We start from the raw sequence: 26,537 nt of genomic DNA on the forward strand, positions 1-26,537 counted from the left end.
CAAGCATGTGGACCGGAAAATACAATAAATATAAATATTTACCTGTAGCTTAAAACAGCAATAAAACACAATAAAGCAGAAATAAAAGTTGTTTTACTTATCCAAATACTGTATCTTCCATGTCTTTTCTCTCAAAATACTGTACTAAAATGAGTCGCTTGGGTACACTTAAAAAAAATTCTGGTGTTTCCAAACAATAGATTTCCACACAAGAGGTTACAATGTACTTATAAAATAAATTCAAATAAGAAACTAAGTCCTGTTTTAAATTGCTACAATTATGAGGCTGATAAGGTTATTATATTTCAGGACTGTAGCTTTAAACCTAGAGTACATGAAGAGGGTCATGTGCTGATAGTAAACCTGGGTGGTTTGATTGTTAGAGAACAAAGAAAAGTTTAGAATGTTTTACTGAGAAGAAGGTGCAAGGTATTTATGCTTGGAGACAATGGCAGCTGGCTAAATTTATCATGGATAGACTCTGAAGGCGGAATTTTCCCTGATTTGCACCAAGTGCGCTAGTGGGCATGAAGAAAGATGTTTTTTCCACTGGCCGCAATGGTGGGTTTTTCCACCATCTTGTCTGCCTCTCGCGTGTCCTGCCTCATTAATAATGCATACACGGCAAACACGCTGGATCGCTGGGGGGTGGGCTAGGATTTGCCCACCATAGCACGAGCTCAGTGCTTCCTCACTCCGGGAGCCATATTTAAAGCACATCAGAGCGCAGCCCACTTCGTGTCCTCAAACCAGGACTATTCTAGGCGACAGATGGCCCTGAAAGCAAAGATGGCAACCCCCAAATTTAGTAACGCCTCTCTGGTGCACTTGCTGGGCATAGTGGAAGTCCACCGTGAACCCCTCTATCCCTGCTTTGAGCAAAGATGAGCCAATCGAGCATGGGAGGCGGTGATGAGCACCCATGCCCTCCAAAAGAGGACGGCCACTCAGTTTTGCAAGAGGATGAATGATGATCTCCATTCTGCCAGGGTAAGTCACCATTCTCATCACATTCAACTTACATACTCACAAACCTATCACACATCCACAGCGTTCACACACACTGCCAGCTCAAGGAACATCACCACACACACACTCTCGCACACAACCCCTGCCCATCGTGTCCTCATGCCATCCATGGCACCACTCACACACCACACATGCCAGGCATCCTTCTCATCTGACCTGACAGGCATCTTGCTTACACTCTCTCTATCTGTTTCCATGCAGGATAAGCTAGCCCACAACACTAGGGAGATGCCCCAGACTGGTGGTGGAATGCCCAACATCAAGGTCCTCATGGCCTTTGAAAATACAGCCATCCAGCTGGCTGGCGAGGACGTGGACCGTTTCCGCGCAGATGGTGGGGTCGGCGGCACTCAGTCAAGTGAGTAACCTGCACAGAAACATCCATCAGACAACCATGCTTGAGTGAGTTCCCCTGTTTCACAGTCCCCTGCCATGCACTAATTATCTCTTTCCTATTGCAGGCACAGCCGCGAAGCAGCCAAGGGCGGCCACAAGCCAGGTCCCCCACTCCAGCCCCGAGGACACCTCGGAAGAGAAATCCGCAGATACACCAATGGAAGTCCTGTCACAGCGCTCTACCATACCCTCCGCCAGCACAGAGTCACACACCTCGATGGGACCTAGTTCTAGATTAGCCTCGGGGTCACAATCTGGTGTGCACACTGCGCTGTCTGATTCACATGCGGAGGCAGGGAAATCCAAGGTGCCGGCACTCAGGGGACAGCTGGAGGCCAGGAATCTGCCATCCGAGTCCAACGATGGGTGTCTGGACTCGGTTCTACCTCAGTTGCTGGAGCTGCAAAGAAAAGGTAGGGAACATCAGCAAGGGCTGTCTGCTGCACTCCTCAGATTGCAAGGCACAATGGAGGAGTTTGTGTGCCCTCAGTCTGACGAGATAGCATAGCGCTGGCATGCCAATGCACCGAGGTCAACGCTGGTAGGATGGCAACCGCCGTGGAGACCTTGGTCCAAGACATTGGTCCTACACTGCTCCATCTCAAGCTCATTCCAGCTGCCCTTTCCTCTCAAGGAGTCAGCCAGGGGCCCTCGGGCATCCATAGGGAGGAGGATCAGCAGGTGCACACCCCAGGGCCACCCACCCAGGTGACCCAGCCCGTCCAATTCTCCTCTTCCTGTGAGCCCAGCAGCTCCAGCTCCACAGGCTGAGGAGGGTGCCACTGCCACACAGCAGGACCCTGAAAGCAGGCCGGGGCCCTCCAGATCTCGGCCCTCCAGAAGACACCCGCCAAGATCACCACAGTCAGCAGGATGCCTTCACCTCCGCTGTGGATGTCGGGGGAGCACCAAGCCATAGTGGCAGGGTTAGGAAGGTTAAGAAAATGGAGTTGTACAGCATGGGCATGTGTTAATTATTTGTACATAAGGTTCATCATTGTAAATAAACTCCCAAGAATGTCTCCTTGTCTATGGTTCCTTGTTATGATGTGCAGTGTTCATGTCAGTCAGATGTGAAATCTTGGTTCCGACACATGGTGTAGGCAAGTGCCTCAGTCCAGAGCCTCTTCCCTGTGCAGTGTGTAACCTTCAGAGCAAAGTGATTGTCCGGCTTCACCGTCAGGTTGCACAGCTTGCAGCAAGCAGGGCTCCACCAGACCTGTCGAGGCACCAGAACCTCATCTTTAACATGCCAATCGTGTGCTCTGCCAAAGTCCGGGTTGTGGCATGAGGCTGTTTGTATCATTTCTCTGCTGCAATCGGAGGTTGCCGCATGGTCACAATCAGCCACGTCTTCTGTGGGTAGACCTGTCCCTGAGGAGCCAATCCTGCAATTTCTGTGGATCCTGGGTGATGTCAGGGATCCAAAACCTGCTGAGGATGTAGGAGTTGTGGACACTCCGGGGGTATCATACAAAGACCTGTAGGATACTTGTGTTGTGGTTGCAGACCAGCTGAACATTCGAGTGAAAGCCCTTGCGCTTCACATACTGAACTGCTTGCTGCCATGGAGATCTAAGCACCATGTGAGCGCAGTCAACAGCACCCTGCACCTGAGGAAAGCCAGAGATCGCTGAAAATCCCAGCGCTTGTTTCCTGGCTTGCCTGATCTTGATCAAAATGCACAAAGTTCTGTGCATTGCGAGGATGGTATCCATGACCTCCTGGATGCACTTGTGGGTGGAGGCTTGCGAGATCCCACACAGGTCACCTGCAGAGCCCTGGAAGGAGTCACTGGCTTAAGAATTAAATGTCGTGGTCACTTGCACCGCCACTCGCAGTGGATGCCCTCCCAGTCTCTGTGGTGCCAAATCCAACAGAAGGTGGCATCTGAGAATGACCAGTTCCCTAGTCATGCGCGGTCTCGGGGGGAACACTGGCTCTTGCTCATCTGCAGGAATGACAAGCACCGTTTTCCAGCAAGGCATCTCCAAGCGACGGCTCACTGTGGATCTTCAGCTGCATCCGGAAGAGGCCTTGCTGCCCCTTCATCTTCAGGATGGTGCACCTCCCTTTGGCAAGTCAGGGCCTCCATTGCAATCTTCTCTTTCTTCTCTGTTCCTTGTAAGCATGAGGCATACGGCTAGATCACCAGGCTCCATGATCCTGATGTTCTTCTCCTGCTGTATCAAAGAGAGAGACATGAGGGTTAGCATGTGTCTCCTAAGGATCTCTCTTGGTTCAGTCTCTGGCTCCGGCTGCATCTCAAGGCCCCTTCATGCATGCCAGTGTGTTCTAGCCACCACTTGGATGGCCAGTGTATAGTGTGCTTCATGGCTGTCCAAATCCCCACCCCCACTCCACTTGACCGATTGGCAGCAGCTTCGGCCACTCGGTTGCACGCTGAGCTCTCAGCTCAGGCACAGGCATTATGCTAACCCGCACTGCAAGGCTGCACAGTTAACTTGAACCATGTGGGTTACTGGACCAAACCTGAATAAATACATTGCAAGGGGCTCTGAGGGCCTCCATCAGTGACTGTTCCATGCCCACCTTTCCCAAGGGGATTCTACAACTCGCCCAGTCGTCCAATTGTTCTGCAGCCCCCGAAAACTCTCATTCATTTGCAGTCGGTGCCTGACGGGTTAAAAGGTCGGCAGCATTTGGTGGCACATTCGTTGCTCAGGTGGGCAGAAGTGCTTCAGAGGCCCAACTCCAAGCATCCGCAGTTTTTTGTTTTTATGTCAATGAAGCTGCTGGTGAACGGTCTCAGCTGCAGAGGAATGGTCACTTTTGACAAGCTTTTCCGAGTGTGTAGCCACTTCTCTCACCCTCCCCCCACCTCACTGCCCCACCCCTCAGCATGGGCCTGCGTACTTCCCCCTCCCCCCATCTCACTGCCCCACCCCTCGGCATGGGCCTGTGTACTTCCATAAGTCTGTGCTGCCTTGGCCCCCCCCCACCCCTGGCGCAAGCCACATTGGAGCCTTTGCCCTGACACCACACAAAGCCAGCTAAGAAAAAGCAACTTGCCTGTACCTCACCCTTCCCCACCCCCCACATCCTGAATGCATGGTGCCTCTTCCTTGGTGTCCTATGGTCTCTCATGAGCAATTCGCAAGGTTATGTGCACTCACCTCAGAGTTGCTCTAAGTTCAGCCTTTTAAAAGCAGTTGTAAATCACCCCATTCTGAAGTCACGCCGACGTGGGGATTAAGTTTGACGCTGGAGGGAATGATACCAGCGTGCGGGCACAATAATAAGATGCAAATGCATCAAAATTAAGTTCCCAATGTTGGACAGCGGGAAATGCGGTCAGCCATTGACAGGGGAGCAGATAATCGCGTCCTGGATTTACATCGCTGGGGAACACGACTAGGACCATCTCGCAATATTTTCCGCTCACGCTGCCAAACATGCCCGCCACAAACAGGAGCGGAGAATTCTGGCTCAAGTCCCCCAAATTCCCAGAAAGGTACTGGGTTGTAAACAGTTGTGCTGTAAACTGATCATTTACCTGTAAGATAAAAGATGGTTGGGATGAAGGATAGCTAATTTTGGTTGGAGTCATACCCAGCACAAAGGAAGATGGTTGTGGTTGTTGGAGGTGAATCACCTCAATTCCAGTAATACACTGCAGGAGTTCCTCAGGGTAGTGTCCTAGGCCCAACCATCTTCAGCTGCTTCATCAATGACCTTCCTTCCATCATAAGGTCAGAAGTGGGGCTGTTCGGCAATGATTGCACAATGTTCAGCAGCACTCACAGCTCCTAAGATACTGAAGCAGTCTATGTCCAAATGCAACAAGACCTAGTAAATATCCATCCTTGGGCTGACAAGTTGCAAGTAACATTCGCGCCACACAAGTGTCAGGTAATGACCATCTCCAACAAGAGAGAATCTAATCATCACCCCTTGACATTCGATGACATTACTATCGCTGAATTCCCCACTATCAACATCCTGGGAGTTACCATTGGCCAGAAACTGAACTGAACTAGCCATATAAATACTGTGGCTCCAAGAGCAGGTCAGAGACCAGAAATCCTGCAGTGAGTAACTCACCTCCCAACTCCCCAAAGCCTGTCCACCATCTACAAGGCACAAGTCAGCAGTGTGGTGGAATACTCGCCACTTGCCAGGATGAGTGCAGCTCCCACAACATTCAAGAAGCCTGACACTATCCAAGACAAAGCAGCCCGCTTGATTGGTAACCCTGCCACAAACATTCACTCTCTCCACCACTGACAAACAGTGGCAGCAGTGTGTACCAGAAACTCACCAAGGCTCCTTCGGCAGCACCTTCCAAACCCATGACCGCTACCATCTTGAAGGGCAAGGGCAGCAGATACATGGAACTACACCACCTGGAAGCTCCCCTGTATGCCACTCACCATCCTGATTTGTAAATGTATTGCCGTTACTTCACTATCAAAATTTCCCTCCCTAACCACATTGTGGGCATACCTACACCACAGGGTCGGCAGCGGTTCAAGAAGGCAGATCACCACCACCTTCTCAAGGACAATTAGGGATGGGCAATAAATGCTGACCTAGCCACCAGCTACCACATCCCATAAGTGAATAAAAAAATTAGCATTTCTACCTAGATACAAGGATAATGTATTTTACGTTGCCATTGGGACGAGGGTAGAAGCCATTTTTTGAGATCAGGTTACAGGCTTCCCTACACATCCGTGAAAATCTCAGACAGATAGCAATTTTGGGCGGTCAGCAGAGAGAAGAGGCTGCTCAACTTTGCAAGTTACCATAGCCAGATGCTGGAGGGAAAAGGTCTCTAGTCAAAGAGCTACATCCTGCAGCCATTTATGGATTCTGGGACATTGATCCTGACATGGCCAAGGGGAAGAAGAATCTTCAGATTCCGCATTTACTGAACTCTCTGAAAACTAAGGAAAGCAGCACAGGGACAAAGAAACCAATTGGAAGCAGGTACCAACAGTAGACTGCTTGCTAAAAGGACTGTCATTCTATGGAGGGCACAAAGGGTGACAAGTATACAAGGAGAGCGTCATTTTCATGGTTTAAAGTATAAGTTGCTACAAAAAGAAAATAATGTTTTAGTCAATAGTGTTTTTTAGTTATTTGTTGCAGTAAAACTTTTAAAATATGAAATCATGTGTCATTCTTTCAGCTTGTAACTGTAGCTTCGAATCTCTTTTTAAAAGTTATCAGTTTCTACGGACATCTTAACAAAATACACAAGTAAGGGTATTCAACTGAAACAAAACAGAACACAAAGTGGTGGCACTTAGAGTCCAGAGAGGTGATTTCCCTATGAATTGCAGTTTGTGTGTCTGGTTCTTAACTACATTGTTAACAAGCCAATCCTAACCTGCAATGGGCCTAGCACATTATTTACAAAACTCATCCAGACACGCAAACTACAAAAAGTGACATCAGTTCAGGTCACTTATGGCTTCTCTTTTTTTGAAAGTTATGATAGCCAGTTACAGAATTCCAACTGAAATGGGAGGGGCAGGCGGGAACATGTTCACGTTGAAAAAGATACATGTAGCCATAATCACTGAACAGAATGAAGAAAATGTAACTATATATGGATATATCTTCCTTTTGTTGGTTGATTTTAGCAAGTGGACGTGAGTATCAAGTGGTGTTCTCAGTGCTAACTTACAGCTGAGGGGAAATATTTCCTGCAATTTTGCAGAGGACAACATGGTGTTGCATAGCACAAAAAGAGTATACTGAAACTTTTCATGGATTAAAAACTATAAACAATCCCAATTACACACAGAACCTCACTCTACAAGATCATCCAATTCAGCTACTTCCACCAAGCACCAAGTACTGTTAAACATAAATAAAAGTTTCAGTTACAACTTCACGTCTCTCAGTATCACCATACTGGAACACTCATCAGATATGGAACTTAACTAAAAACTGTCTTGCACTTCACATCACTAGACAGAGATGCCAAGCATTGGCGAGAATGAAGAAGATCTGGTGAACTGATTTAAAGCACATTTTAAGTAAAACCGATAGTGTGTTGACTTTAGCTACATTCAGATTACAATCCCTCTTACTCACCAAAAAAGTTTATTTGTTTCTCAGGCAGTAATCTGAACTGAAAATACCCTTTGAAGGTTTACTCTCAAGTCCCTCAAGGTTCACTTTGACACCATTGGTGAATTGGAAAATACACAGACCAATTTTACAGTAGACAGGCGATAGCTAGTATTTAAGCTAGTATTACATGGTCTCCAACAAATATACATTCCTCTCAGACAGCAGTTCCCAACTGGTGTGCTGTGAAGTTGGGCCAAGTGTGCCAGCAGGAGCTGCAATGAACCTCAGGCCTCCCACGACCCTCAGGCCTCCCACACATGGAACCGGGAACGAGCTGCATGTGCGCGGTTCGGATTCTTTACGTTTGTTGGGTCCAGGACAGGCTCCGTGTGCAGAGAGAGAAAAATGAAGGGCATGAAAACCCAGGTCAGGTGACCGGGCGTGGCGCACCTTCGCCAGCAAGTGTCCCAGAGAGAGGGACAAGGGAGTTGGACAAGAGATCCCAAGCAGGGGAGAAGGGGCAGGGGGAGATCCCAAAAGGAAGCTCTGAATAAGGGAAGACGACAGAGATCCAAGGCGGCAGCGGAAGGTGGGTAACCCCATGTTGTGGGGCGCTGGGACGAGGGTGCCCCTTTGAGCAGTACCCTGAATGAACCGCTGGCATAAAGTATGATATACACAGCCAAGGATAAGTTGTTGAAGAGAAGTGAAGAATCCCACTCTGATTCAAATGCGGCCAAAACAACAAAACCTCAAGAGAAAAAAGGCCAGGTTCGTACACAGGCAGCACAGTGACAGTTGCTTGGCCTTTGGCTTTTCGTGGACTGGTGATGCCTCTTGCCCTGTCCCAGAATGCCTAATGTGCAGGGAGAAGTTCTCAAACGCTGCAATGGTACAAGTAAGTTGAGGCACAACTTGAATGCAGAACACCATTCGCTTGCCAGCAAGGATATACAGTACTTCAAGCGCCCGAGAGAAGAGAACGCAAAGCAAAATCAACGCATGATGGAGTGGGTACGGGTCTCGGATAATGCGCAGGAGGGCAAGTTACCCAGTGGCTGAGCTCATAGTGAAACCAAAGCTGCTGCACACCATTGCCAAAAATCTAACTCTGCCAACATGCAAAAGCATTGCGAGAGTAATGTTGGGAGCTGATGCTGCCAAAGAAATTGACAAAGTTCCGCTTTCTGATAGTGCTATCAAACAGCCTTTTAACGAAATGTCAGTCGATATTGAACAGGCGATTCAAGAGAAATTAGAAATGAGTGGAAAATTTGCCCTGCAGATTGATGATTCCAGAGATATTAGCAGACATTGCCAGCTCTTAGCCCAAGTCAGGTACGTTGACATGGATTCTATCAAAGAGAGTTCTTCTTTTGCACATGTTAAAATCGATTATAAAAGGACGTGATAAATAGACACTTGGAAAATAATGATATGATTGGGCAGAGTCAACATGGATTTATGAAAGGGAAATCGTGTTTGACAAGCCTGTTGGAGTTTTTTGAGGATGTTACTTGTAGCATCGACGAAGGAGAACCAGTGGATGTTGGTGTATTTGGATCTTTAGAAGGCTATTGATAAGGTCCCACACAGGAGGTTAGTAAACAAAATTAGGTAACATGAGATTGGGGGTAATATACTGTTATGGATTGAGAATTGATCAACAGCCAGAAACAGAATAGGAATAAATGGGTCATTCTCAGGATGGCAAGCTGTTACTAGTGGGGTACCACAAGGATCAGTGCTGGGGCAAAAGCTGTTCATACCAACTGCAACCCTGGTCTGTGTGTGATAGTATGTGTGTTCCAGGCCTGGTGTGTTGTGAAGGTCACAGCTGAAAAACATCAGCTAGACATCTCTCTGATTGCTGGAAGCAGTCACAAGTCATCAAAGGCACAGTTGAAAAGGAAACAGGACAACTTCTTTCAGCTAACCTGCAGGTCCAAACCCACTGCTCAACTGCCCAAAAATCATCCGACTTAATGGCCACAATGTTTCATCATCTACTCCCCATGGACCAGGCAAAGACTGATTCGTAAATCTTTTAAACTTTTATTTCTGGACTCACTTCTCATTCCTAATGTGCGTGTGCATATGTTGCATTTTTTTTCCCCCCTCACGTTTTAGTAACTAATAAACTCTCTCTCTCTTTAACTCAAGAAAGCCTGGTTAAATTGGCTCCTTTTAAAACATAAACACATTTGGACTGGGAAAAGGCCGATCTTGCCAGAGGCGGGTGGGTGAGCAATGGATGGCTACCTGCCCAGCAGAAGGAGCCAACTAGAGCCAATTAGCTGGCCACTGATGTCTCTACTAACGCTTGCCCTGCTGCAACAGCAGCCGCTTCCCTCCCAGTGAAGGTGTCACTGTGGTGTCGCAGCTGCTCCTACTGATGGCCAGGCATCACCCACATTGCGAAGGTGGAAAATGGCCATCTCCACGGACTGCACTGATTTGACTTCCTGATGCTGGCACCCATTCACCATCCCTAATTGGGCAGGGCTCCTGGGGGTGGTTCCTTCATTGGCTGCCTCTAGAAGCCGATGTGTGCTCATCTCCTCAGCTACGGGGAGATGAGCACTACAGTAAGGCCAGAAATAGCGATAACATGAGGGGGGAAAAGAGTTGAACGACAGCTCAGCTTTTGTGTCCGTCCTCTGACTGATTATATGAAATGTGCATCCTTTCATTATTAGCCCGCTTCTTGACAAAGCATGACCTCATAAGACTTCTGAGTGGAGCTGCCACTAGGAGTGCAGAAAATGCGAAGGCGTTTCTGTCAAACTACAGCTGCAAAAGCTCTCTCAGTACATTTCTAATTTGGTATATTGCAAAGTAAAATTAGAGGCAGTTCCTAAACGGAAAGGGACTTTTATTTACTCTCGCTATCCTCTGAATAAATAAAAGATACAGGTCACTTTTTGGGGACAAAAATAGTATGGCATCCCTTTAGCATTTCAACCGCAGACACTGATCTTACAGACCTCTTGCTGATTCATTTCGTCAGCTCACATTTTTATATGTGCTACAACAGTCAGTTCTATCAGCATCCTGCACATCCATAATACAAAGAGCTGCCTTGAAGCTGACATGAAGTCATTAAAATCCATACTTGCGTTATCATTAAACAACTAGAAATGCGGCTTTGCTGATTGAGAAAGGAAGGGGACTTGGGCACAGTGAGATTCATTGAAGAAGAGGCTGAACACGTTAAACAAATGTATATTATTTCTAATTAGTGTAACAACTCATAAACTTCAATTATCACAGTCAGCAGTGAGCAGCATTTCAAACACTAAAATGACATGCAATCCACAGAGATAACATTTGCTAGGCAGGATTCAAAAGAAAAATGGGGAGGCAATTTAATTATAAAGTACATAATGAGCACCCTTTCCAAGACAATTAGAAAAGCTTCGAAAGGACAATTAAAGCAAGTTGAAAGAAATATGCTATAAGTTCATAGCCATCATCAGTCAGGTCCAGGGAAATCCTGTACCATTTCCTGAACAGAGAATCTGGACTTACACGACAGAAAAGTGGGGCATTGTGGGGGTGTGCTCCTTCCGTGGAGATATTAAACTGAGATCCTATGCCAGAGATTATTAAACACTGTTTGGTATATTTGAACAACAGCAGGGACATCTGCTGTTCTAGCCAACATTGCTCCCTCAACCACCACAGGTAATAATTAATATTGTCATGTTTTATGCCAAATAATGACTAGCTGGAAAACTGAACTGAGCTTTTTATAACAGAGTTTTTAAAGCACAAACCAAAAATATGACTTGAGCTCGCAACAAAGGTGGCCACCCAACTTGCATCACTGTACTCTCCACATTGCAACCCACTGAGATGGAGACACTGCGTCTGCAAAGACCCAAAGACAATGGCCTCAGGAGAATGTGAGTGAGCCACGTATCCTGTCCCCATGCGCAAGGCATCAAGACAATCATTATTTAACAGGGGTTCCCAGACATGAACTCATCAAGCTAAACCCAATCATTTAAACAATGGGACACCGGCTGAGAGAGGGGATTCCCAGACATGAACCTTCCCAGACATGTTACAAGGGGGAACACCTGAGTGACAACCATGTTTGAATCACTGAGTGACGGTCATCTAACAGGCCCACCCTTTGCGTGTTTAAGCTTCTGCTTTCTCTGCATTAAGAGGACAAGCAGCTGATGGGCTGGTGCAAGAAGATCCTAGTGGGGTCCCTTCTCCCTCCCTCTCTCGACTGCCCACTTTACAAGCTTCGAACCCTGCTTACTGACCATGATCATCCAGAGATGCCCCTGCTACCAATAGAAACGTCGTCAAAGCATTCAATCCAGCAGGACTGCCCCCTGGAGAACGGCAAAATCACTCATCCACATCTTTAAATCAGAAGCATCCGGATTACGGAAGCAAAGTTGCTAGACCACCGAATCCAGTCTGAAGCTAGCCCGAGTCACCAGACTGCAGGCCCCTTTTATTTCTCCGCACTCTTAGGTTGACAAATCTATCCTTCCTCACTCTGTATTCTATTGCCGTGTGTGAGAGAACTCAGTGTGTTGGCGCATGTGAAAGTCAGAGCGTATTAAATTTTACTTGAGTATAATAAAATTAACCTCTTTCTTTGTTAAACTCAAGCAAACCTGTCCGATCAGTTATTTTATGATCACAGAGTGTAAACAACTAAACACTCAATGACTTGCCAAGTATATCCTTTTCAAAAAAGATGTTGCAGTCAAATGAGGAGTGGGAAAAGAGGGGAGTCATTCGACCACTCCTCACCCAATTGTAGCAATATTAATACCTTCCATCTACATAGCACCATTAATGTAGATAAATATCCCAAGGCTTTTCCAGCGAGGATGCAGTGCCCTGGAGGAGACTCCAAAACCTTGATCCAACAGATGGGGTTTTGGAGGAGGGAAGATATTGGAGGAGTTTAGGGAAGGAATTTCAGAGCGTGGGGTTTAGGCAGGTGAAAGCACGCCTGATAATAGTGTCATGAAGGGAAGGAGTCAGTGCTAGACGAAGAGATCAGGAAGTGGGGTGTCTATGGTATGGCTGGAGGGAGTCCTAGGGATGGAGAGCAGCAAGCTTGTGGAGAGAATAAACAAACATACAGCTATGGAAAAGAATGATCGAGAATTTCCTCCTCTCACCTATAGTATTTTCAGCATCACTCATTTGTACAGGACATCTCAGCAACTGGAGAAACTGTTACAGCCAAACAAGTAATATTATCTAAAACAGGAGGGTGTTCTGAAAAGATATTGACAATCCTTTTCTCTCTCTCTCTCTCACTTCAACCATTTCCCCAGCAGCTGATATGAGATACAACATACTCTCACAACGCTGCATTTAGAATCTGTACCTATTTCAAAGTTGGCAACCACACTGATCTCAGGTGGGAGTATGACAAGCCTAAGCCAGCAGAAACACTCCATACACAATGCAAATCCAACACCGAAAGGGCTGTATGAACACAAGCAATGAGATAACCAAAGCATTGAGAAAGCAATTTTACCAAACTACCACTTCTCAACTCCACCAACATACCCACGAGTATGTCTGCTTCCATTATATGTTGATCTAGTGGACCAAACTGACCAGTTCTTTGAAAGGTCATCTTAACAAACACAAATTCATCTAAACACCAACAAACAAGACACAATAAAACAGTTAATGCTCGACACACATCATCAGCCCTGCGGTAGCGTTCCTCTGACAAAAATAGGTTTCATAAAAAGCAGAGTGTATAATGATAATGTAATATAATTTTAAATGAAGCCATTGTAATAATTGCCAATCTATTACCTACCAGCTTTCCAACTGCTACAGGGTCCTGCTACTTATTCAATAATGTCTTATTGACAGTTGTGCTCATGTACATTTTGGCAGTTGTTTGCTTGCAATAATGCAAATTTGATCTTCATTTAGGGGATCTGATACCTATTAGCACAGTCCTGTGGGGTTTCCTGGTGAGTAATTAGATCAAGGGTATTGTTCTTTTATAAAGCAGGTAGGGGATAGGAAGTTATCAAAATGACAGCTATTAAATCCAGATGCTCACAATACTGCAGCATCAAAAGCTAATTTAGAATTCCAAATCAATTTATCACAGCTAGGTCATTTGTAAAATGTGCACAGATGATCATTCCCAACATTATAATAAAAAGACATGAAATCCATTTGCTGTAAAGACAGAATGCACCCAACATCATCATAGATGTTATCACATTTTATTTTTTATAAGCACAGGAATTAAATCAACTGGACAACATGATCACATCCAATTTAAAGGCATTTTTACTTCAATTAAAATGCACTGTCTATTAACAGGCCATTTAATCTTTAGGGCCTGAATTTGTTCAGAGAAAGCCAACATAATGTAGTCGCATTAACGGCCAGGACTTTTAGGATGGCAGGATTTCCCTTCCCGCCATCCGAAAAGCCGGAGGAGGATACATCCCCGCCGATACTGCCTGCCCTGCAGAGATTTCACTCTCCAGCAAGTGTTAATTGGCTGGAGATGGGACTTCTGCCCCTCACTCGGGAGGAAGTCCCGCTTTGGAGACCTGCTAGTCAATCTGACGGCTGGCAGCTCTAGTCACAGCAAAGCCAGGCAGGCAGGACTGGGACTGCATGCAATCCCCAGAGCCTGAGGGGGCATGGGGGTATGTGTGGGCATGAGGGTCCATGGAGGGGGCATGACAGCATGCTCAGGTGTTTGGGGGGTGGGGGCATGGTTTACAGGAGTGAGGGGGAGAGTGTTTGAGGGCTTGACTTTCATCATTCCAATTAGGCCATTGTCCCAGTAATGGAGACGGGTCTTCCAGCCAGCCTTGCCATCCGCCTGTCTCCATTGCCACCTTGGGCTTGCCACCTCTGCCCGCTCCTGCTTTCCCAACACAAAAAAAATGGCAGTAGGGGCCTTTTTAAAGGAGATGCATCTACCAAGTCAGTAAGTTTCCCAACTTGACCTTCCTGCCTCCTCCACAAAAATCCGACAACTTTCAGCAGCACCTTAAAGCACTGGAGAAGCATCACCAGTGGTGCTATCCCAAAATCCTTCAAATCCAGTGGCAAGAAAGGTGGTTCAGCAGCAGCAGCATCCTCTCCTGAGCCAACATGCCCAGTATCCAGACACTAATCACTCAAAAGCAGCTCCGTTGGGCAGGACACATCATTCTCCTGTCAGACAGACACCAGACTCCCAAAGTGACCGCTCTACTCGGAACTCTGCATTGGCTGGAAACTCCCAGGACAGCATCCCTCAAAGCATCCCTGAAGGAAGTCAAAAAAATCCCCACCTACTCATGGGAGCCCCTGGCCTGTGACTGATCAAAATGGAGAAAGTTCATTTGGGAGGGCACCAAACATAGAGACTTTATCAGAAACATGCAGGGGCAAAGTCAAGGCATTGGAAGGAGAGCACAAACCTCCAAACAACTCATCTACCCACCTAGACACTGTGGCTGCAAGAGCAGGTCAGAGGCTGGGAATTCTGCAGCGAGTAACTCACCTCCTGACTCCCCAAAGCCTGTCCACCATCTGATCAGATTCAGTTATTCTTAGAACTTTGAGATCACTGTCACATAACACGGAAGAGAATGGACAACAAATAGGGTCCCTAACTAATAAATTAATGATTTGTGGTTACAAATACGAATGTGAACTGAAGAAAACCATTGGGCCAAACAAGCACGTACGCACACTACAGCACTGGCATCTACCCGGCAATGCAGAAAATTGCCCAGTTATGTCCTGTCCACAAAAAGCAGGACGAATCCAACCTGACCAATTACCACCTCATCACTCTACTCTTGATCATCAGCAAAGTGATGGAAGGGGTTGTTGACAGTGCTAACTTGCTCACACTGCAATCTGCTCACTGATGCTCAGTTTGAGTTCAGCTTCTGACCTCAGTACAGCCTTAGTTCAAACATGGACAAAATAGCTGAACTCCCGAGGTGAGGGGAGAGTGACTGCCCTTGACATCAAGGCTGCATTTGACAGAGTGTGGCATCAAGGAACCCTAGCCAAACTGAAGTCAATGTGCATAAAGGGGAAAACTCTCCGCTGGTAGGAATCATATCTGGCACAAAGGAAGATGGCTGTGGTTGTTGGAGGTCAATCATCACAGCCCCAGGACATCACTGCTAGTGTCCTCAGCCCAACCATCTTCAGCTGCTTCATCAATGACCTTCCCTCCATCATAAGGTCAGAAGTGGGGATGATGATTGCACAATGTTCAGCACCATTCACGACTCCTCAGATACTGAAGCAGTCTGTGCCCATATGCAGCAAGACCTGGACAATATTCGCACCACACAAGTGCCAGATAATGACCATCTCCAACAAGAGAGAATCCAACCATCTCCCTTTTATATTCAATGGCATCATCCTGGGGGTTACCATTGACCAGAAACTGAACTGGACCAGCCATATAAATACTGTGGCCACAAGAGCAGGTCAGAGGCTGGGAATTCTGTGGCAAGTAACTCACCTCCTGGCCTCCCAAAGCCAGTCCACCATCTACAAGGCACAAGTCAGGAATGTGATGGCATAGTCTCCAGTTGTCTAGACGAGTACAGCTCCAACAACACTATAGAAGCTGGACACCATCCAGGACAAGGCAGCCTGCTTGATTGGCACCCTATCCACCGCCTTAAACATTCACTCCCTCCACCACCGATGCACAGTGGCAGCAGTGTGTACCATCTACAAGTTGCACTGCAGTAACTCACCAAGACTCTTTCCACAGCACCTTTCAAACCTGCAACCTCTCCCATCTAGAAGGACAAGGGCAACTGATGCATGGGAACACCACCACCTGCAAGTTCCCCTCCAAGCCACACACCATCCTGACTTGGAAATATTATGTCAAACCTTCACTGTTGCTGGGTAAAAATCTTGGAACTCCCTCCCTAATAGGACTGTGGGTGTACCTACGCCACATGGACTGCAGCAGGTCAGGAAAACGGCTCAACATCACCTTCTCAAGGGCAATTAGGCATGGTAATAAATGCTGGCCTAGCCAGCGATGCCCACATCCCATGAAATAATAAAAATAAAAATAAACATGCGTGCGCACGCACCTTAAACTGGCATGGTCACATGAACAAGGTAATCCATTTTATGAATATGTTTACTTCCAGTAAATTTAGGCTGAAACTTTGATTACCCAATGTAAGGGTACATAATCATTCTTCTAGATAACTAAAAGTCCCTGAATTAATTGTCGTTCTGAATTTTAAATGCACTGCTTCCCACCGCTCATCACAATCCTCTTCAGTAGCATTCCCCACTGCTGCCCTGCTCCCTTCAACAAGAAAAGATCACCAACCGATACTTATGTAGATTCTTTCACAACCTCAGGACGTCACAGAGCACTTTACGGCCAACTAATTACTTGAGAGGGAGTAGCTAAAGCATATGGGGCAGGTGAGTTTTCTCCAGTGTCCAAGCCAATATTTATCTCTCAACCAACATCACTGAAGAAAATAGTAAAACAAGTCATTCGGTAGCACAGAACTTCAGTGTTGCTGAAAAAAAGAGACAAGTTTTTCATCTTGCACTCAAAAGGATACTTCGCAAGAATACCAATATAAGGGGAAAACAACAATCTATACTGAATGAGAAGACAATGCTGATTGGTTGCCAAGTGGACTATGATTGGTAGAGGTTCTGCCAGGGAGAATGCACCAGTGATGGTGAATGACAGTTAACCACTAAGCACTGTTGAAATTTAAAACAGGCAGTTTGACTCTGATTGGTCATGGCCTTGTCCTGAGGAATGAGTCTGCGAATGGCTGTAACTTTTTTTTAGTTGAAACAGGCACTATGTGAACATGCTCTGTCTGCAAAGAGCAGGGCCCTGTGTATTAATAAACACAGTACACGCAAATGTGCTACACTCCAAGCCCAACTGACAATCTTAAATTTGTTGCCAGCATAATTCTTAGCACACTGAGGGTTATTTAGCAAGTGTTGTCCAATCGCTGAATCACATCTAGTGTTGAATCCTATGCTTTGAGCTTTGCAAGCACGGGCTGGTTGGGTATGGTCTGTAACTTGCCCATTGTGAACAACGGCTGGGACATGCTGTCTGATACGATCACCAGTCATTGGGACATACAGCTTACATACATAGCATCACATTGGCACTAAAATTTATTTACCACATAACTCATTTTTGTGATAGGCAGAACGTCTTTTTGGCTTGACAGCAGCATCTTGTTAGTGGCGAATACCACTCGTGTTGCTATTGCATTGTAGCAGCGTGTAGCAGCGTGAAACAGCAAACTTCGCCTGTTGCTCAAATTGTTGAGGTACCTTGCCCTTCCAGGGTAATCTGAGGTAGGCTGCCACTTTTCAGGGCCAAATGTGACAGTCTTAGGCCCGTTCATGAGTTTGCGTGATATACAGTGCAAAATTATCTAATCAGGGTAGCCATTATCCCGCAGGATGTCTTTGATGCGCCCTAATTCAGCATCAAGCTTGCATGGTGAGCAAATGGCTCAGGCCCTATTTACAAGGTTGCCGATAAGACCAATCTCATAGCGTGTGGAACTGTAAGAATCCCAACACGTATATTGACCAGTCAAGATAGGCTTGCGGTAGGCCGTGGTAGAGTACCTCCTGGCAGGTTTCTCAACTAGTATGTCAATTTGACTGCCCCATTTCGAAGGTGAATTTGAGTACAGGATGGAGCCGCTTGAAACACGTAAGGAAATTATTACATGCAGCTGCGGATTTAAATATAGCAAATGTATGATCCACATTTTGAAAATACGTGAGGGGTAGGAGGTTAGATGTCATTCCATCAGAAATGGAACCCGGCAAAGATGTTTGCGAGAGCTGGGCCTAGAGAGGGTCCTATGGCAACACTATCTATTTGGGTATACACGGGTGTCATTAAAACAACTGAACTGCGCGAGTTGCCGAGTTTATAAGTTCAATGAATACTGATTCATGCAATGGTGGCGGGTCTAGAATGCCATGATATAGTGCTGCAGTGCAAATATCTATGGCTTCTTGAAGTGGAACATTGGCGAATAGGCTAACAATGTCAAATGAGCACATGGACACAGCATTACTGTCGATATGCAAGCCCTGTATGGCCTTTGCAAATGTGGAGGAATCCTTTGCCGTCTATGTGGAAAGCTTGCTCAAAACTAGTTGTAACAATTCGCCCAACCATTTGGCCAATTCATGTTGTGCAGATCCGGTCATAGATATGACAGGGTGTAAAGGAACATCACATTTGTGCGTCTTGGACAGCCCGTACATACGTCGATGCAGCGAGCCTGTCATATAGATCATGCTGCAGCTCATCGCTCTTACACAAGTCCAGCAAGCGTTTTTTTTAAGCTCATTTAAAAGGTTGTCCGGTCATTTTGAGCAGAAGGTCCGAAGGATATGAATTTGAACCCATCACCAAGCACGGCGTGCATTTTGTTGATATAGTCACACTTGTTAAGGATAACTATACCCATCCCTTTGTCAGGTTTACTGATGTGTATGTCCCTGTTGGTCTTAAGGCCTTGCAACGATATAAGACATTCACATTGCATGTGAAAGTCAGACAGGTCATTCCTGATGAGTGCAAGACAAAAAGCCTCGATGTGCCTCCTTTTCTCAGCAATACTCAACTGATACAAGAGCAAAATGCTACAAGATATCGGAAATTTGAAATAAAAACAGAATGCTGGAAACTCTCAGCAAGTCTGGCAGCATCGGGGAGAGAGATACAGAGTTAATGTTTCAGGTCGATGGCCTTTCATCAGAATGGATTAAGAGAAATGGGTATAAGGCAGGAAAGTAGCGTTAATGAAGAAGTTCAGCCACGATCTTATTGAACAGCAGAGCAGGCTCGCGGGTCTTTATTCTTCTATTTATCTGCATTTTGTTTTAGTTCATCACTAACAATTCGAGGTCAGCATCTGATAACTTCCAGTAATTTTACTGATGCAATATTTGCCTGAGGTTTCCTAAAGCTTTCCCTTATTTAATTGCCAAGACAATACAGTAAATGTTTTACAACAAGTCAAGTAGCTTGACATGTTAGTGGCCTATAAGTAAAGATTGTGATGTCAGGTAAGGACATACCCTACATACAAGATGTGACCAGAATTTTGTTGCGCTACTTTGTCTAAGTAAAGATAACATTAGGAAAACTAAATACTAAAACAACACAGGGAATTGTAATTCAATACATTGGTGTTTTTTTTTAATGTATTTGCTCATGGGATGTGGTTGTCGCTGGCTAGGCCAGCATTTATTGCCCATCCCGAATTGTCCTCGAGAAGTGTGCAAGATGCAAGAGGACTGAGCCTTCTCTACAATGCTGTGGCCATCCTACACTGGAGAGGTTTCTTTTTTCAAAAATATATACAAATATATCCCTTCGTTTAAGAAATGGACAGATTTGACTCAAGCTACCAAACTATGACCAAAATTCAAACCATTACAATCAATGGTAAAATGATCAACTACAAAGCTTCCTCTGGTCTGAGGAAGATTCAGATTCTAGGTCATTCATATTCAAAAGGAAGGAAAAGGAGGCAAGAAATACATTCGAATAATAATTGTCGTTTTACAAAAAACTGAAATGGCTGTACCATGGATTTTGTGTCTTGCTTAAAACAACTGAAACCAGGCTGGTTTGAATTCCTGCCCTGCATTCATATCCATCACATATCTCAAGCCAAGAGTCATGAATTGAACGGACAATAGTTTATTCATCCACAGACAAGGAAACACAGCCTCAAAAATATTACTTTAAATTTAAAGCAGCACAATGTATGAATGTTAGTTTTGCCACTACATGTGGCTTACTCATTCATCATAAACATATGGAGTGCCTGGGAGGATATGTCTGCTTAGCATTAGTGTTAAGAGCTGTACGAAATGCTGACCTCTGTCAAAACTATAGATTATCAAAATTGGAGACATTGCAGTCTGGAAAGCAACACGGCTAAAAATATCTCAGTGGGCCTCTTTGTGGACTGACTCTTCAAAGCATTAAACCTTACATTTAAAAGTATTGTAATATATGGAAACTGAGAAACCGCAAAATATTAGTTACAATACATTCAAACCTCAGTGCTGGAAAAGAGAAGCAACTTTCCTGGTAAATCTCTGCAGAAAATTATTTTCACACTTTGATAGTCTGAATCTATATACATCTTGTACACTTTTTAAGCAATAGATACTGATGGAAGTTCCACTCTATGGGCCAGAAATTTTGCACTTCCAATTAATTTTTTGTTCTTCTTCCTCTTTTGAAGAGGGTCTTGTGCTGGGCTCTTACCCGGGTGGAGGGCAGAGGATGTGGGGAAAAGCGTAAACTGAAGGGAGGTGGGGAATTCAAAGCAGGGGGAACAATTTGCAGAGGGGAAACCAGAGATGGAAGGAAGTTTGATTCCACTAGCAATTAAATCATAGCTCACTGAAAATACCCTGACAAGTAATATTACAGTGACAACGCTCAGACTTCCCTCATAATCAACAGTTACATAACTCACTGATATTACTACCAACTACATATAGATTAGGTGTGATATCTCACCTCGAACTAGAAATAATCCAAAACCTGTTGATATTCAACCTGAAACCATAGCCAGGATCTTCCTACACCACACAAGGTGCGGTCAGGGACACGTTAAACAGGCACCATGTCTCTCCCTCTCACCTTCAACTCTGCTTCAGTCTGACGGTGACAACTCGGAATTGAGGACCTCAGTCGGGGCCCATCTATACTTACATTTCAGATGTCAAAAACAGACCAATGTGAACTAACACAAGAGGTGGTATGAAATACAGTAGACTCAGTGCTTGGGCCAGTTTTTACTGAGCACACCGCCCACTATCCTAAGCTCAGCTCAGCACTAAACACTTCCAACCCCCCTCCCCAAGCCCGATGAAGAGAAGTTTCCATAGGATCATAAAAAATTACAGCATTGAAAGAGGCCATTTGGCCATTGGCATTAGTGCTATCTTCTGTAATCTCATTAATAAACACCCAAAGATCTTTGTATATCCCATTCCCTGTGAATTAAATTTTAGTCGATCTCAATAGCCATGCATGGTGAAGTAACCCATAGTCTAACAGCCCTCAGTTCACCTCCTCCCCCCACCACCACCTCTTGGTTCTTCCATTGTGAATCATTGTTTTCTATTCTCTGGCTCCCCAGTCACCCACCCATATAAATAATCTTTCACTGTTTGCCCACAGTAAGGTATTTAGGTTTCACTCACCCCTTTACTGGTGGCTCCTTTCTCAATGCCACTCCCATTCATCACGCTGCTGCTGCTACCTGATCCCCCACCTCCTGGCAGCAGACTGGGGTGGGGGCAGGGAGAGGGGGTGGGGGCAGGGCTCCAGGCAGGTCTAGAGGCCTTCCCTGCCTGCCTGGTTGCAAAGACCAGCTGCAAGTCACCGTGTAGAGGGGTTCCCCTCTTACTTGGCTGTAAGATCCATTTTTAAGTTTCAAGAAGTTGGAGGGTGGTGCGAGGGTGCCTCCATTTTGAAGCCCCCTCTCCCTTACTTAGCTTCTATTGCAGCCTACTGCTCCTGTAAAGCTGGAAGGCCTTTGATTGGCCATCCAGCTTCTAGAGCCCACCCTCTCTCTTTAATTGGATTGTGAGCCCACCATCTGGCCATTATTTGGCCGCCTTCATGAAAATCAGGGCATGTGGCCTAGCCCCCCCAGGGGAAGTTTCAGGACGCAGAAACAGCCCTGACCTCTGCCCCCCCCATCTCCCGAGGGAAAATCCTGCCCCAGCACCAACTTTCCACCTGATGCCTGTTCCACATTCCCCTCCATGATTTCCCAATCTTCTCCTCTTTCCCGCTCCCCTCCCCACTTCCTGCTCGATTTCAGAGACCCACCAAATACCAACGCTCATGTTCCCCAAGCCTCCTGTTGACTTGCACTCCACACAGTCTCAACGGTCGACGACACTGGAGGCATCGTATCCCCGATTCCAGGAAACTCCCAGTCGTTCTAGAAGGGTTGTGAACTCTACCACTGAGCCATCAAGGGAGCTCTTCAGTTCAACTATTTCGTGTGTTCCCTTGAAAAATGCACAAAGATACACACACACATTCTTTGCACTTTGAATGCGCCCTTAGTTATGATTCCTACTAATCAGGATTCATGAAATACAAATATCTGTTCAGTGATATAAAAAGTGTTAATGTGTGAGAACACAGGCGGAAGCGACTGACATATGGAAGTCAGGTGCAGGGTTGTAATAATGTTGACTGTGCCTTATTGCAATATCACAACCTTCAATGTAGCTGAAAGAGTGTCAGCTTGGCTCAGTCAGTAGCAAATGCACACAGGAGACAAAAAGCTGTGGATTTCTCTCCAGGATCTGAGCACAATCTAGGCTGACGCTTCAGAGCAATTCTGCATTGCCAGAAGTGTCATCCTTTGCATCAGAACTTTAAAAACCAAACTCTGCCCTACTGGCTGAGTGGAGATTTGATAGAGGTGTTCAAAATCATGAGGGATCTAGGCTGAGGAGATAGAGAGAAACTGCCGCATTGGCAGAAGAGTTGAGAACCAGAGGACACGGGCAAAGGAATCAGCGACAACCAGGGAAAACATTTTTACTTATCAGTAAGCGGTTAGAATCTGGAATTCGCTGCCTGAGAGTGTGGTGAAGGCAGATTCAATTGTGCCTTTCAAAAGGGAATTATATAAGCACCCGAAATCTGCATGACATCTACAGGGGAAGGGCAGGGGAGAGAGGCTCGCTGAGTTGCTCTTGCAGAGAATCAGTGAAGATATGGCAGGCTGAATGGCTTCCTTCTGTACTGTAACCATTCTATGATGCTATGACTCTGGGTTCAGGCGGGTGTAAAACATTCGAAAGGAGCGTTCAAAGACGAGCCGGGATTTCTGGTGCCTTAGGAAACTTCAAGACAGGTCATTCATCTCACTTCATGTTTGACGGACCATGGTGTGAGTAAACTGGCTGCAACATTTGCCCACATGTCAACAACAAGTGGACTTCACAAATAGATGTGAAGCGTTTTGGGTTGTGCAGAAAGGCACCAGATAAATAAATGCAAGTTTGTTCTTTGACATTCCACATTTCTAATGAATTCCATTTCATATTTTGTGGCAGATGAAATTATTTGATTGAAGCAAGAAGCAGCACAGCTGTAGCTATATGAACTGCAGCACAAAAACAAACATACTCTGCTGCTGTCATGACTACCTGCATCTTTCATTTATTACATATTACTAGAGCTGTGTTCTCGTGCAGCTTTCACTACTTGCTCATGTCCTGACTTTTATCTAGCTCCTCTCCCTTCAGGGCTCGTTTAGTCACATCTTGCTCCTCAAAAAAAAAAGGAAACATGCTGTAACAGAATCACAGGATTGTTACTGCACAGGAGGCCACTCAGCCCATCCTGTCTGCATCGGCTCTCTGAATGAGCTATTCACTGAGTGCCATTCTCCCATCTTCACCACACAACTTTGCACGTTCTTCCTTTTCAGATAACAGTCTAATTCCCTTTTGGATGCTTTGATTGAGCCTAGCTCCACCGCATTCTCATATATTCCAGGCCTTAACTGCTTACTGCATGAAAAGGTTTTTTTCTCATGTCGCTTTTACTTCTTTTGTCAATTATTTTAAATCAGTGTCCTCTCGTTCTCAATCTTTTCAGGAGCGGAAACAGTTTCTCCCACTCTACTCTGTCCCGACCCCTCATGATTTTGAGCACCTCGATCAAATCTCCTCTCAGCCTTCTCTTCTCCAGGGAAAACAGTCCCAACATCTCCAATCTATCTTCGTAACTGAAGTTCCTCATCCCCAGAACCACTGATGAGTCTTTACGGCACTCTCTCCAATGCCTTCACATCTTTCCTAAAGTGTGGCATCTGGAACTGGAAGCAATGCTCCAGCTAAGGCCAACTGGTGTCTTATTCTTATACCGGTGTCCTGTACTCTGTGCCCCTATTAGAGCATAGGATACTTTATGTTTTATTGACCACTCTCTCAACCTGTTCTGTCACCTTCAATGATTTGTGCACATACACACCCAGGTCCCTCTGCTTCTGCACCCCCTTTAGACTTGTATTTTAATTTAGACTTTATTTTATATTGTCTCTCCGTGTTCTTTCTACCGAAATGAATCGCTTAATACTTCTCCGCATTGAACTTCACCTGCCACCTATTCGTCCATTCCACCAACTTGACAATGTTCTTCTGAGGTTCTACACTAACTGTTTCACAGTTCACAATGCTTCCAAGTTTTGTACCATCTGCAAACATTGAAATTATGCCCTGCACACCAAGTTCTAGGTCATGAATACATATCAGGAAAAGCAAGGGTCCAAACATTGACCCCTTAGGAACTCCACTACAAAACTCCCTCAAGCCCAAAAAAACATACGAAAACCACTACTCTGTATTTCCTGATACTCAGCCAATTCTGCACCCCTGTAACTACTGTCCCTTTTTACCATGAGCTTTAGCTTTGTTCACAAGTCTGTTGTGTGGCCTTGTATCAAATGGCTTTTAGAAATCCATGTACACCACATCAACAGCATTGTGCTCATCAACCCTCTATCTCTCACCTCTTCAAAAAAAAGTCCAGCTAGTTAGTTGAACATGATTTTCCTTTAAGAAATCCACACTGGCTTCCCTAAATTAACCCGCATTTGTCCACGTTGACTCTTAATTTTGTCCCAAATTATTGTTTCGAGAAGTTTCCCCCCAACGAAGTTAAACTGACTGGCCTGTCGTTGCTGGGCTTATCTTTACACTCCTTTTATGAACAAGGTGTAACGTTTGCAATTCTCCAGTCCTTTGGCACCTCCCCGAGTCTAGGGAAGACTGAAAAATTATGGCCAGTGCCTCTGTAATTTCTACTCTCACTTGCCTCAGCATCTTTGGATGCATCTCATCTGGTCCTGGTGCCTAATCAACTTTTAAGTACAGATAGCCGATCCAATACCACCACCTTTTCAATTTTAAACCCTTTTAACAATTTTAGTCTATCAGGATTCTGTCGATCTCTTTCATCACTTTTGATCTGGGCTCAAGAAGGTGCCCAAGAGCAGGCTGCATTAATTTGCCTCATGACATTCCCTCCTTGCCTCCCACCTGAAGAAAGGAACTTTTGATTGTTTTTTCAAATGTCTCATCACATTTATATGAAACACCCCAAAACACTTCACATGCAAATTGATTGTGTTAGAAGTACAGGGAAATTGAAGGAGCTATTTTATGTACACCAGGACCACAGGACTATCAAGAATTTGAACGGTCAGTTAATCAGGGCTTTTTCTGGATGGTGATCGAAGGCATTGACTTCATTCTGCATATTGCCCTTTGCCTGCAATGACCAAACCAAAATTAGGATCTCACTAAGTGAGGAAATCATGAAGCAGTGGTGGGGAGGGGATGGGGAGAGGGAAGTATTGGGCTACAGACGACATCCAGTCACACATCATATCATCAGACTCAAGTCACCATTCTCAACCAATGAATCTCTCTCGCAAGCCACAAATGGGGATAAAACGTACCATGAGTACAGCATGGATTGTGAAATATGATTGCCTGACTGACTTGATAGTTTATATCTGCAAATTTATATAGTTCAGCCCAAAGTCCAACTGATTATTTGTACAGTAAGCATTAAGCAGCCACTTACTTTGCACCTTTTATAACTATAGGATGTCCCAAAGCACTTTTGAAGCACAGTCACTGTTTTGTTAACTATAATTGAAAATCAAGGGCAGAACCTTCTCATCAGCGTGTGGGGGCGGGCCCCGCACACCAACACGTAAAATGCGCGCGGTGACATTGGCCCGACATCACCGCGCGTCATTCTGATCTTCCATTCGGCCGGTGCGCACCAGAGAGGGCTGCACACCCGCCGAACTGTCAAAGGCCTGTTAAGGCCATTAATAAACTAATTAACCAAATTGACAGGGCTGCCCATCCAACCTTAAGGTTGGCGGGCAGACGAAGAGCCCAAGTGGCATTTACGTTTTGCACGAAACCCCATCCATGGGGAGGATGAGGTTTCATGA

General features: G+C 45.5%; 1 protein-coding gene across 4 annotated transcripts in view; it reads right to left on the reverse strand.

Moving 5' to 3' along the window:
* The window catches only part of LOC144678643 (serine/threonine-protein phosphatase 2A 55 kDa regulatory subunit B gamma isoform), a 334,751-nt gene that overhangs the window by 111,746 nt on the left and 196,468 nt on the right, over positions 1 to 26,537 (reverse strand). The gene's annotated exons all lie outside the window — the stretch shown is intronic.

Source organism: Cetorhinus maximus, chromosome 1 (assembly GCF_964194155.1).
Source record: "Cetorhinus maximus chromosome 1, sCetMax3.hap1.1, whole genome shotgun sequence".
Classification (NCBI taxonomy): Eukaryota; Metazoa; Chordata; class Chondrichthyes; order Lamniformes; family Cetorhinidae; genus Cetorhinus; species Cetorhinus maximus.